This window comes from Piliocolobus tephrosceles, chromosome 10, assembly GCF_002776525.5.
Source record: "Piliocolobus tephrosceles isolate RC106 chromosome 10, ASM277652v3, whole genome shotgun sequence".
NCBI lineage: Eukaryota > Metazoa > Chordata > Mammalia > Primates > Cercopithecidae > Piliocolobus > Piliocolobus tephrosceles.
The window spans coordinates 14,972,167-14,983,312 of record NC_045443.1 but is presented as its reverse complement, the minus strand read 5'-3'; the positions used below and the strand labels follow the sequence as shown (position 1 = coordinate 14,983,312).

Genomic DNA, 11,146 nt, shown 5'->3' with positions numbered 1-11,146 from the left:
ATAACACCACTAATAATATACCAAGGCTGAAGAAGGGAAGAGGCTAAGTCAGCCAACAAGCGGTAATGTTAGGTGTTCATGGGAGGGCAGGGTGGTTTGTGGTAGGATATTTACATGATTGTGAAATACAAGAATGGTGGTGGGCGATAATATGATGTTGACTTGTAAGGTGAGTGTTGATCTGTCAGAGAATCACTACTCTGTTGAAGCCAGCTGATGTGTAGGAAAGAATGGTAGCCAATATAGTTAAAGCTGGAGATAATTATGCAAGTCAGACAGTGTTAAAATGGCAATTTACTAAAGGCTGTTTATAGTTTGAGAACTGCCTTATGACCCTCTAGTTCCTCCCCTTTCTCATTTTTCAATTTTCTAAGTTGCAAAATATTCAGGTTCCTCAGGGTTTCCTTAAGAAGATTCACCATTTCTGTCTGTGTGATTCTAATTACAACTTTGTATCTTAACTTAGCCGTTTCTGGAAAGCTCACGTCACAAAGCACAATTTCTACATGCCTCTCAAAATGTCTGATTTTAAGTTCAATGTTATCAAATTCTAAGCAGAGATGGAAATTTTAGGAAAGAACTTAAAAGGACTCTGTCACTTGATAACTAACGAATGAATGAGGAAAGCTATGATAACCATCAAGCAGGCTCTTAAAAGAAATGTATTTGGAAGAGCCATTATTAGTTATGATTCTTAGTCATCAAAAACAGAACAGAACCCAAACCACAGCAAAGGCTATTTTGTTCATAGAGCTAATATTAATTTCTCATCCTCCGCTACAAATTTCTATGGTTCTGTAAAAGACACACCCCTTAAACAAAGATACTAAAAAATCCTTTGAGATAGTAGGTTTTATTTTATTTTATTTTTTACTATAGAGAGATTGAGCCTCTAAGATCTGAACAAAGTGGTCACAGTTGTATGAAAGGGAGGAAATTTCAAGGAAATGGAGAAATCTCCTAAGGATAAAGTCACTTTTCTAAGCAGCCGTTGTCTTCACCAATTACGGTGCTCAGCACTCAAAGGACTGTTAGTGTTTGGTTTAGTTGAAACATCCAGTCTTTTGCCGTCTGCCATTGGAAAATGATTGTGCATTGGAAGAGTCAGGGAAGGAGTATCATTCATCATGAAGGGGCCCGTGAAAGAATCTGTCTCTTTAGGCATGAAGAGTTAAATTTTAAAACAATGAGTCTTAGAAATGAAGTGACTGTTATGGTTCCAAACGTTGTACAGCTCCAAAATTAGCCCAGCATGTTGAAGTAAATTAACTAGAAGCACCTTTTGTGAAAATGACATAGTATTTAGTATACATTTACTGTACAACTTCACTACATTTCAGTATTCATTTACTGTACAACTTTCCATTGTACATTTCGGGATTCATTTACTGTTACAACTTCTCTAATTCCTATTAATGGAGGGGGTTGGTGGGAGATCATGGCCCACTCTAAAGAAAATTAGAGGAGGGATATTTGGGTTCTAATCCTGACTTCCCTGTGAAACTCACTATGCCATTTTGGGAATGTCACCATATCTTGTTTTCTCCACAGGTCAAATAGAGTTCAAATTAATTTTCCTTTTTTTTTTTTTTTAACAATTTTTTTCACGAGATAGGGTCTCACTCTGTCACCCAAGGTGGGGTGCAGTGGTATGATCATAGCTGTAACCTTGAACTCCTGGGCTCAAGCAATCCTCCTGCTTCAACCTCCTGAGTAGCTGGGACAACAGGCACTTGCCACCACATCCAGCTCAAATTAATTTTTTGTCTCCTTAAAAGTATACTGTAGGGATTAAGCGAGATGAGGAATGGAAAGCATTCTGAAATGTAAAAATACACGTTGACTTTGGCTTGGACTCAGACATTCCTTAAACGCTGATTAAATACACACCTACCAGCCGGGCGCGGTGGCTCACACCTGTAATCCCAGCACTTTGGGAGGCCGAGGTGGGCAGATCACGAAGTCAGGAGATCAAGAGCATCCTGGCTAACACAGTGAAACCCTGTTTCTACTAAAAATACAAAAAAAAAAAAAAAAAAGCCGGGCTTGGTGGCGGGCGCCTGTTGTCCCAGCTACTCAGGAGGCGGAGGCAAGAGAATGGCGTGAACCCAGGAGGCGGAGCTTGCAGTGAGCCAAGATGGCACCACTGCACTCCAGCCTGGATGACAGAGCAAGACTCCGTCTCAAAAAAAAAAAAAAAAAAAAAAAAAAAAAAACACCTACCTGCATCTAAATGCTGAAGCACTACTGAAGGCAACCTAAAATGGCTGAGGAGAGGGGAGACGCTGGATCATCTCCAAACACAGAGTCTACCAATTACTGAAGAGTTGACTGTGGGCAGGGCACCATGGCTCATGGCCTGTAATCCCAGTACTTTAGGAGGCTGAGGCAGGGGGATCACAAGGTCAGGAGTTCGAGACTGACCTGGCCAATGTGGTGAAACCCTGTCTCTACTAAAAGTACAAAAATTATCCAGGTGTGGTGGCAGGCGCCTGTAGTCCCAGCTATTCGGGAGGCTGAGGCAGGAGAATCACTTGAACCCAGGAGGCGGAGGTAGCAGTAAGCCAAGATCGTGCCATTGCACTCCAGCCTGGGTGACAGAGAGAGACGCCGACTCAAAAAAAAAAAGAGAGATGATTGTGAATCTATGCTCAACTGTGTGCAAATTGAATTGTTGCCACATTTATGTTCCCAACACACAGGAGCCAAAACTAAATGTCCCCATTTGTAGGGACTGTCAGGTAATTTAGTGATACATTGCTTTAATCTATGGCTGTGAATGGGAAGGTGAAAACATCTAACTTCTCTGAGACTCAGTTTTCTCCACACAAAGTTATGGAGAAAATGCCATAAGGGTCCTTCCTAGCTCTAATCTCCTGAGTTTTAAAAACTGAAGGAAAAGGAGTTCAGAATTGATGGACTAACTAGTTCACGTCCCAGGCACCAGGCCAGACATTTTGTCTCTCTATTGTCTTCTCATAAGGAAAATAACTTCAGTTCAGTTAAGGCCAATGCAGCCTTAATCTACTGCTGGTTTGTAAATCCGTCACTCGCCCCAACTCAAGAGCAGCTGATTCTATTTCTGTCTGACTTTCTGTGCCAAAACTCAACCCCCAGTTTGTTTGGTTTTAATAAATTTATTCTGTTGTTATGGACATTGTGTAAAATGGAAAAAAACAAGTCTAGACTGGTTTTAGTTCAGGAAGTTAGGGCAGGGTCTCTTTATTAAAAATAAACATCCTCCTGCTTGCTTCCTTTTCACTTTTCTCACAAATCTCTTCCCAAAAGCCCTTGGAATCTGGGACTCCAACATGCAATGATTGCCTCAGATCTCTGTACTACACCTGACCCCTTTCTGAAATATTTGAAGCCGAGAATACAGGAAGTTCTTAAAGACAACAATACAGGTTGTATGTGACACAAAATTAATGACCTGATAACTACTCTGATAGGATCTTTTGGCTTCCTATAATAAAACTTGGCACAATCATCCCAGCAAATAAGACACATTTTCAGTCTGAATCTCCTTGTTTTTTGGCACTCCCTGCCTTTCTAATTAAACATGGCGGCCTGCAACACTTCCTGTCCCTTCAAAACAGGAAAAGTTTCCTTGTCCCCCTCGCAGGGTGCGCGATGGAGGTGCAGCTTGCTTCTTCATTGTCCCACTACTCAAACCACTAGGGGAGCGTGAAGACGGGCAGGTTGTGGGGGTCCGGCCCCATGGCAGTGTCTAGGGGTGAATGTTTACAGCTCCTGAAGCCCTAGTGGGTGTGTGTTACAGGGTACTCTTTTAGTTTAGCCATCCGTAGTCGGCTTGCGTTAGCTCAATTAGACCCTCTACCTTCTCGCAGACAGAGGGCTTTCTGCATCCTGGTTCTTGCCTTGGTGTACCACAAGATTCAGATCACATGTAGGCTTGGAAAACGAATGCAAGGTTTTACTGAATGGGAGTAGCTCTCAGAAGATGGGGGAGCCAGAAGGGAGATGGTTTTCCCCTGGAGTCAGGCTGATCAGCGGCCTGGACTCTCCTCCAACTGTCGGAGCCAAATTTGTATCATTCTGCTTCTGCCAGTTGGTGGCCTGCAGGTGCGCCAGTGCCAGTCAGTGCATTGCTCTGGACGTCCAGCTGCCTCTGGTCTGCCGGCTAAGGTCTTGGGCATTTTTCATAGGCACAGGATGGGGGTGTGGCAGGCCAGGGTGATCTTGGGAAATACAACAGTTGGGCAGGAAATGTCTGTCCTCACAAAGGTCTGTGGGCATGGAGCCCTAGGGAGGGACCACGCCCTCCTCTACCCAGCACTTCCATATCACCAATAGGGTATAACTCAATTCAGGGTCAAGTTTGTTTTCAGCCCTTGTCTTTTCGCCTTTGGGGTTTTCCTTTTTTTGGTGGGCCTGCCTCTTTCTTTTCTCCTCAGGGGATTTTGTGAAGTGCCATTAAAATACAAAAGCTTCTGATTAGTGAAGGACACAAGTGGCCTGCAAGAAGAAATACATTAATAAATATTTACTGTTCTTCAGCAAACACTTGGAAGAGCATAATGTGGCAGTTAGGCGCAAAGGCTCTGGGATAGAGAACCTGAGAATTTACCAACCGTGTGAACCTTCACAAGTCTCATTTCTCTGTGCTCCAGTTTCTGCAATGTAAAGTGCGAATAGTAACAGAACTAACCTTATAGGCTTATTGTGAAGATTTAAATAAACAATACAGGTTAAGCACTTGGAAGGTGACTTGGCACAGAGCAAGCCTCAGTTATTACACTTGAGAAATATCCCAAAGCGCTCAGAAGTCACATACGTCTCAAGCTTTCTGTGTTTTTTCTGTTTCTGGTCTGTGCTAAGTCACTAGCTGTTCATTCTACCTAGAATACACTCCCCACCTTCCCTCACTGGCAGCCTCTCATCAGTCATCAAATGGGTCTCTCTGGAAACTCTCCACGCTCCTGGGCTTCCCTAACACATGGTGATACACCTGACTAATACAGAATTAATCACATCTTATTACTACCATTAATTTCTCTATTTGTCTATTTTAAAAAAGCATATAACACATACTGGGAACTCAATATATAGTTTAAATATCTCTGGGGTACATCCAAACACTAGTTCCCCATAGCTTCTTTCTGCCACCCTGTTCATGCTGATCTGAAAATGTGTGAACACGTGACAGTGACCAGCCAGAAAGCACAGAGCTGTCTGGGGCATGAAGAAGGTCTTTGAGTACAGAGCTGGGGGACAGCAAGTGGGGACTTGAGCCTCAGGACCAGAACTGAGCAGTTCAAGAGATTCCACAGAGTTTATCTTTTCAGTTTCAAAACTTAGTTTACTTACTTTCACGAATGAATTTGTCATAACCTATTGGTTTTCTCCCCTAAGAAAGTGTGTGTGTGTGTGTGTGTGTGTGTGTGTGTGTGTGTGTGTGTGTTTCCCTAGGAAGACCATACAAATTAGCCCCCTATGGGCCAAATAACGTTTTGGAAATTAGCTAGTTAACTAAAGAACCTTTGGGAATTGTAAGCTTAGGTTAGAACAAGGCATTTACTCATATAAGTAAACAATATAAGAAAATAAAAGTTTTTTTATAAATGAATGTTTTAATAATGAATAAGAATATAATAATAAATAAGAAATGAATAAGGAACAGGACCAATAACTAAAAAGGCAAAAGAGAAGACAGATAAAAACAAAAGTAAACAAAGAAACTAAAGCTTTTTTCCCTTGTGAAATAACAAGGCACAAAATGTGGTTTCAATATCTCCCTGTCTCTCTATTTCTTTCCTCTCCTCTTACTGGCTCCTAGCTAGTGTGGCTCTGGGGATGATCACAGAAGCCCTAGGAAGTAAAGGACATAAACTATGTAACCAACAATTTAGATTAATCAAATCAACAAATATTTAAAGCAGTGTGGAGTCATGAAGAGAGCTCAGATCTGAGTTCTGATCATCACCCCAGCATGTATTGGTTCTACCTCTGACAGGTGAGACTTTCCAAGCCTAAAACGGAGGTAACGCCCATACCTGGAAAGGTTTCTGTGAATACTAGAAATAGTATAGGTAAGGTAATTAGGCATTTAATAAATAATAGATATTCTCATTTTATTAGCCTAACCAAGTATATAAAGCAATGCAAATAAAACACGGTTCCTAGCTTCAAGCAGGCTCACAGGCAATAAACATGTGATGCATTGCATTTAAAAATAGGACTGAAACACCTCAGGTAACTGTTTCCTGAAAATCCATTAGAAATTTTTCAAAAGCAAAAGAAGAGAAAGATTCTTTAAACTTTCTCAGGGGAGGGGGCAAAATGCTTAAGACGTATAAAAGGTTGCAAAATGTGCCTCCTAAAACAAACATGCTATAATGACTTGGCATTTTGTTAGAAAATAGATTTTTACCCAAATATTTCTCAGGCTAATGAAATGCTGTGTCAGTGGTCACATGTTCACAGAAAACAGAATTGATACTGGCAGGCAAAGGCGGGAAAAGGCATTCCAAAAGAATGGAGTGGTGTAACACAAAGGACCCGGGTGTCTGAAATGATCCTGAGCTTTTAATCACGTCCCCCACAGCTACCCAGCCCCACTGGAAGAAACTCCTGACACTCTTGTTTATTCGGAGCTATCTTTCAGACTTTTTTCCATTTTCTTATAACCTTGCACTAGGCCTAGAGGCCTATTGCTGATCTCAGCTCTCGACTTCCTGCCCCATTTCCCATCTACAGTCTCACACTCTAAGATCCAACATATAACATAGTTTTCCTGGTTCTATTCCTTGGTCCGCTTCCTTGATAACAATTTTAACTTACCTCTTACATTGTATCTGTTTCTGGTCCCTCCAGAGGACTCAGCCTGATCCCTTGAGACTATTAGGACTAGAGTTCATGTTGAATCCTTGGTCCCTAAAGAGAGAATGGAAAAAGACACGGAAAATACAAGATATTTGTAAATTAATTTGCCCGAAGCAGAGTATTTGGGAAGTTGAGTGGTTAAAAACATTGGCAAAATTTTTTGCAAAATTACAGAGTTCTTTCCACATTGCCTCTCTCATAAAATGCTTGGTGTTTGCCAAATTATATTAGCTGAGAAGACCCATGGCCCACCAAAGGCACAGTGACAGCCTGAAGCTGTGGATCTGAGGTTATGCCAGGTCTCTGAACTGCCTGTGTAGCCAAAGTCAGCCTCCAGGGTGAGAAGGATTTTCTGTTGTCTGCTTAAAGAGGAGTACGAAAGTATTTATGGCTACAGTCATGTTTCTGACAACAAACCCAATTATAAGCCAACATTAAGGAAGTGATTTAGCAATACTTTTAGTGTGTGTTGGTCAAACAACAAATATGTATTGATCGCCTACTCTGTGCAAATCAACCCAATGGACTTATGTAGATTAAACTCTCTCTATATAACTCAATTTTATTGATATTGTGCAATACATTGTTTGGTCTTATTACCGTTACTCGTGAAAGAGTCAAAAAAGAATAAGCAAAGGGAAATAATGGTCATTTGCTCCTAAAGGCTCATTTCTTTCATCTATCCCCTGGGTACCAAATGGTTGGTTCTATGGTGGAAGATAGGTGGGATCCATTTAGGGAAAAGGGTATTGCCATTAATTTTGAAAAAATAAATCCAAGTGTTTTATTTGCATGGGATGATGACTCTCAAATTTGTATTTTCAACTAAGATTAAACACGGAACTTCTACTGCTTACTCTTTCTTTCTATCTAGATATCACAGAAACATCTCAACTCTTTATACTGGCTTATATTTCTCCCTGCAAACTGTGAACTGCTCTAGATTAGCATCAGTTGTGCAATCCAGAACAAAGGACCCATGCTTGACACCAGAACTTTACCCCTGCATTCGCTGGTTCACCACCACCTTCTAGAGAATTTCCATATCCCTCTTCTTCTTTCTTCCTCTTATATTTCATCTTGGTGTAAGTCATGATCACTTCTTACCTGAGCTGCTGCAATTCCCGACCCCTAGCTGATCTCCCTACATTAACTCTTACCACTCTCTAATCTGTTCTCCGCAGTGCCTCCAGATTCATTTATAAAAAACACAATCTGTTTATGTCTCTCTTGTCCTTCTTAAAGTTCTTAATCATTTCCAATCACTTACAGATTTGTTTAAAAAATCAGTTCTTTTGCATTTTTACATGGACCTGCCTAAATCCCCTGCCTCATCATGTGTCTTTTAATACTTTGAGCCTTGTTCCACCTTACAGCTTACATAATTACTGTTCCTTCAGCCTGTAAGACTCTCTCTTTCTGGTCTTACTTCCCCCTTTATCCATTTAACTCTCATTTATACTTCAAATTGCAAATCAAACATGCTTTTTAAGAGTTTTTTTTTCTAACCCCCTAAACTAAGTCTGGATCCTCTGTCATGTACTTTCCTAACTCTCTATATTTTTCCTTCATTAACTTTATCAAATTTCATAATTGCACATTTTTATGATGATCTCATTCCACAAAACTGTGTGTCCCACGAGGGTAGTGACCTACCCATCTTGTTCATTAACACAATACAGCACATAGATGAACATCTATTGGGGGTGGGTGGGGTAAGCTAATCCAGACAAACATCCTAATAAGAAGTGAACTGATGATTATGTGGAATTGGTGCAGACCCTCAAAGTAATTCCTCTGATGTTTCTGTTTCCTTTTAGCATCTGCCACTACCTCATATAAAATTATTTACTTATTTTACTACTTTAGTGTTTGTCTCCTCTATCAAGCTGACCTCAGCTTTTTGAAACAGCATTAGAAGAAACCAGAAAATTGTGAAAAAGAATCTTCAAAGTATGAGGGAAACCAAGTTTCAAACTGAAATTGTATTTCTAACTAAACTATCATTTCAGAGGAAAAACAAAATAAGTCTATTTTTTAGACAATTATCATGATTGCTTACCACTCACAAACCCCTGTTGATAGAAGCTTTACTTCAGAAAATTGTACAATGATAGAAAAAATTGAATGCAAAGAGATTGTAAGCATGCATATAAATCAAAGCACATGATGACTGTATAAAGTATTAAGGATAATTGTGAGTAATTACAGCAGTGCTTTAATTGTCATTAAAACATTTAAACTTTCTTGTATTGCCCAAGGGGTATATAGAAGTATTGATTAATTTTTTATTGTGTTAAAAAATATAGATGTTAATAATTCAAAGAAACTCTCTTAAAAAATTGATAAGCTGGGTGTGGTGACATTCACCTGTGATCCCAGATACTCAGGAGGCTAAGGGGAGGATCCCTTGAGGCCAAGAGTGCAAAGCTGCAGTGAGCTATGATCACATCATTGTACTCCAGCCTAGACAGCTGGGCAAAACTTTGTCTTCAAAACAAACAAAGAAATAAAAATTTAGTGATTCCTCAAGGATCTAGAACTAGAAATACCATTTGACCCCACCATCCCATTACTGGGGATGTACCCAAAGGATTATAAGTCATGCTGCTATAAAGACACATGCACACGTATGTTTATTGCGGCACTATTCACAATAGCAAAGACCTGGAATCAACCCAAATGTCCATCAGTGACAGATTGGATTAAGAAAACGTGGCCTATATACACCATGGAATACTACGCAGCCATAAAAAAGGATGAGTTCGTGTCCTTTGTAGGAACGTGGATGCAGCTGGAAACCATCATTCTCAGCAAACTATCACAAGAACAGAAAACCAAATACCGCATGTTCTCACTCATAGGTAGGAATTGAACAATGAGATCACTTGGACACAGGGAGGGGATCATCATACACCAGGTCCTATTGTGGGGAAGGGGGAAGGGATAGCGTTTAGGAGATATACCCAATGTAAATGACGAGTTAATGGGTGCAGCACACCAACATGGCACATGTATACATATGTAACAAACCTGCACGTTGTGCACATGTACCCTAGAACTTAAAGTATAATAAAAAAATAAAAATTTAGATATTATAGGTAAAATTTACAAATTGATAAAGGGATACAATTAAATAAAGAAGTCTCACATAAACCAATAGAAGTATGAAATTACTTTTTAAAAAATATGCATTAAAGGCTTAGCAAATAAAAGCACAAAATAATATCTTAGAAATAAACCAAAATATTATAATGACAATAAATGTAAATTACTTTGATTTTAAAATTCTATTGATAAGCATTAACAAGACAGTTAAATAAGATATAAGGATTTATAAATATATAAACAAAAGCGTTAGAAAACAACAGCAACCAAATACTTAGCTAAAGAAAATTGTTAAAGTGAAATTTAATTAATATAAGTTACTATAAACTTTAAGAGAGAAAGCACTGTTATAGACAAAAGACACATTGAATGACAACTGAAGGAAAAATTAACTGGGAGTCCATAAAAATTCTCAACTTATATGTAGTACCTAAAAGTATATCCTCAAAATATATAAAGCAACACTGGAAAAATTGCAAGATTTGAAAAATCTATAATTAGAACTACAGATTTTAATCATTAATGAGCTAATCAAGCACACAAAAATAATTTAATAAACCAAGGAAGTTTTGAGTAATACGATTAATTAACAAGCTTGCCAAAAGCATTTATACAGTTTTGCATCCAATAACTAAAGAATAAACCTTTATGCAAATATGAAAACTTTATAAAAATTGACCATGTATTAGGCCATAAAAACCCTTGAAAAATATCAAAGAATAAATTTAATAATTATCACATTCTCTAACTAATATGCAATAATTCTAGGAATCAATATCAAAATATTTTAAAACCCATGCATTTAGCAAGTTATAAACACTACTAAATAATTTGTAAGTCATAAAAGAAGCAATATTTAATATATTTTTTAAATTTAAAGATTTCTCTTTTATATAAACTGTACCAGAGAAAAGAAAAAAGAAGAAAGTCGCTGCAACTGATATTATAAGGCTAGCATAATTTTTCTATCAAAATAGGCCAAGAATAGTACAATAAAAGAAATTTATTTCAAACCTTGCTGTATCTTGTATGTTAAATGTTTCTCTTAGAGACCTCATACTAGACCTCCCCACCTAAATGGTGAGTTTGGCCCATTTACATGAGTTAGAATTGCCACTATATTAGGACTACTTTCTGCAGTAAAATACTTTTTACATAATTGATGAAAGATTTTCCCATGTACTTATAATTA

The 11,146-nt window shown here is 38.7% G+C and overlaps 1 long non-coding RNA gene across 1 annotated transcript; it reads right to left on the bottom strand.

The window, feature by feature from the left end:
• Nucleotides 1-1,594: 1,594 nt before the first annotated feature.
• LOC111552041 lies at nucleotides 1,595-9,336 on the bottom strand. The gene is made up of 4 exons (XR_002734537.2): nucleotides 9,217-9,336; nucleotides 6,805-6,897; nucleotides 2,220-4,479; nucleotides 1,595-1,890 (listed from the first exon to the last, which is right to left on the bottom strand). It is a non-coding gene; the product is annotated as an uncharacterized LOC111552041 (long non-coding RNA).
• Between the last annotated feature and the right edge of the window lie 1,810 nt (nucleotides 9,337-11,146).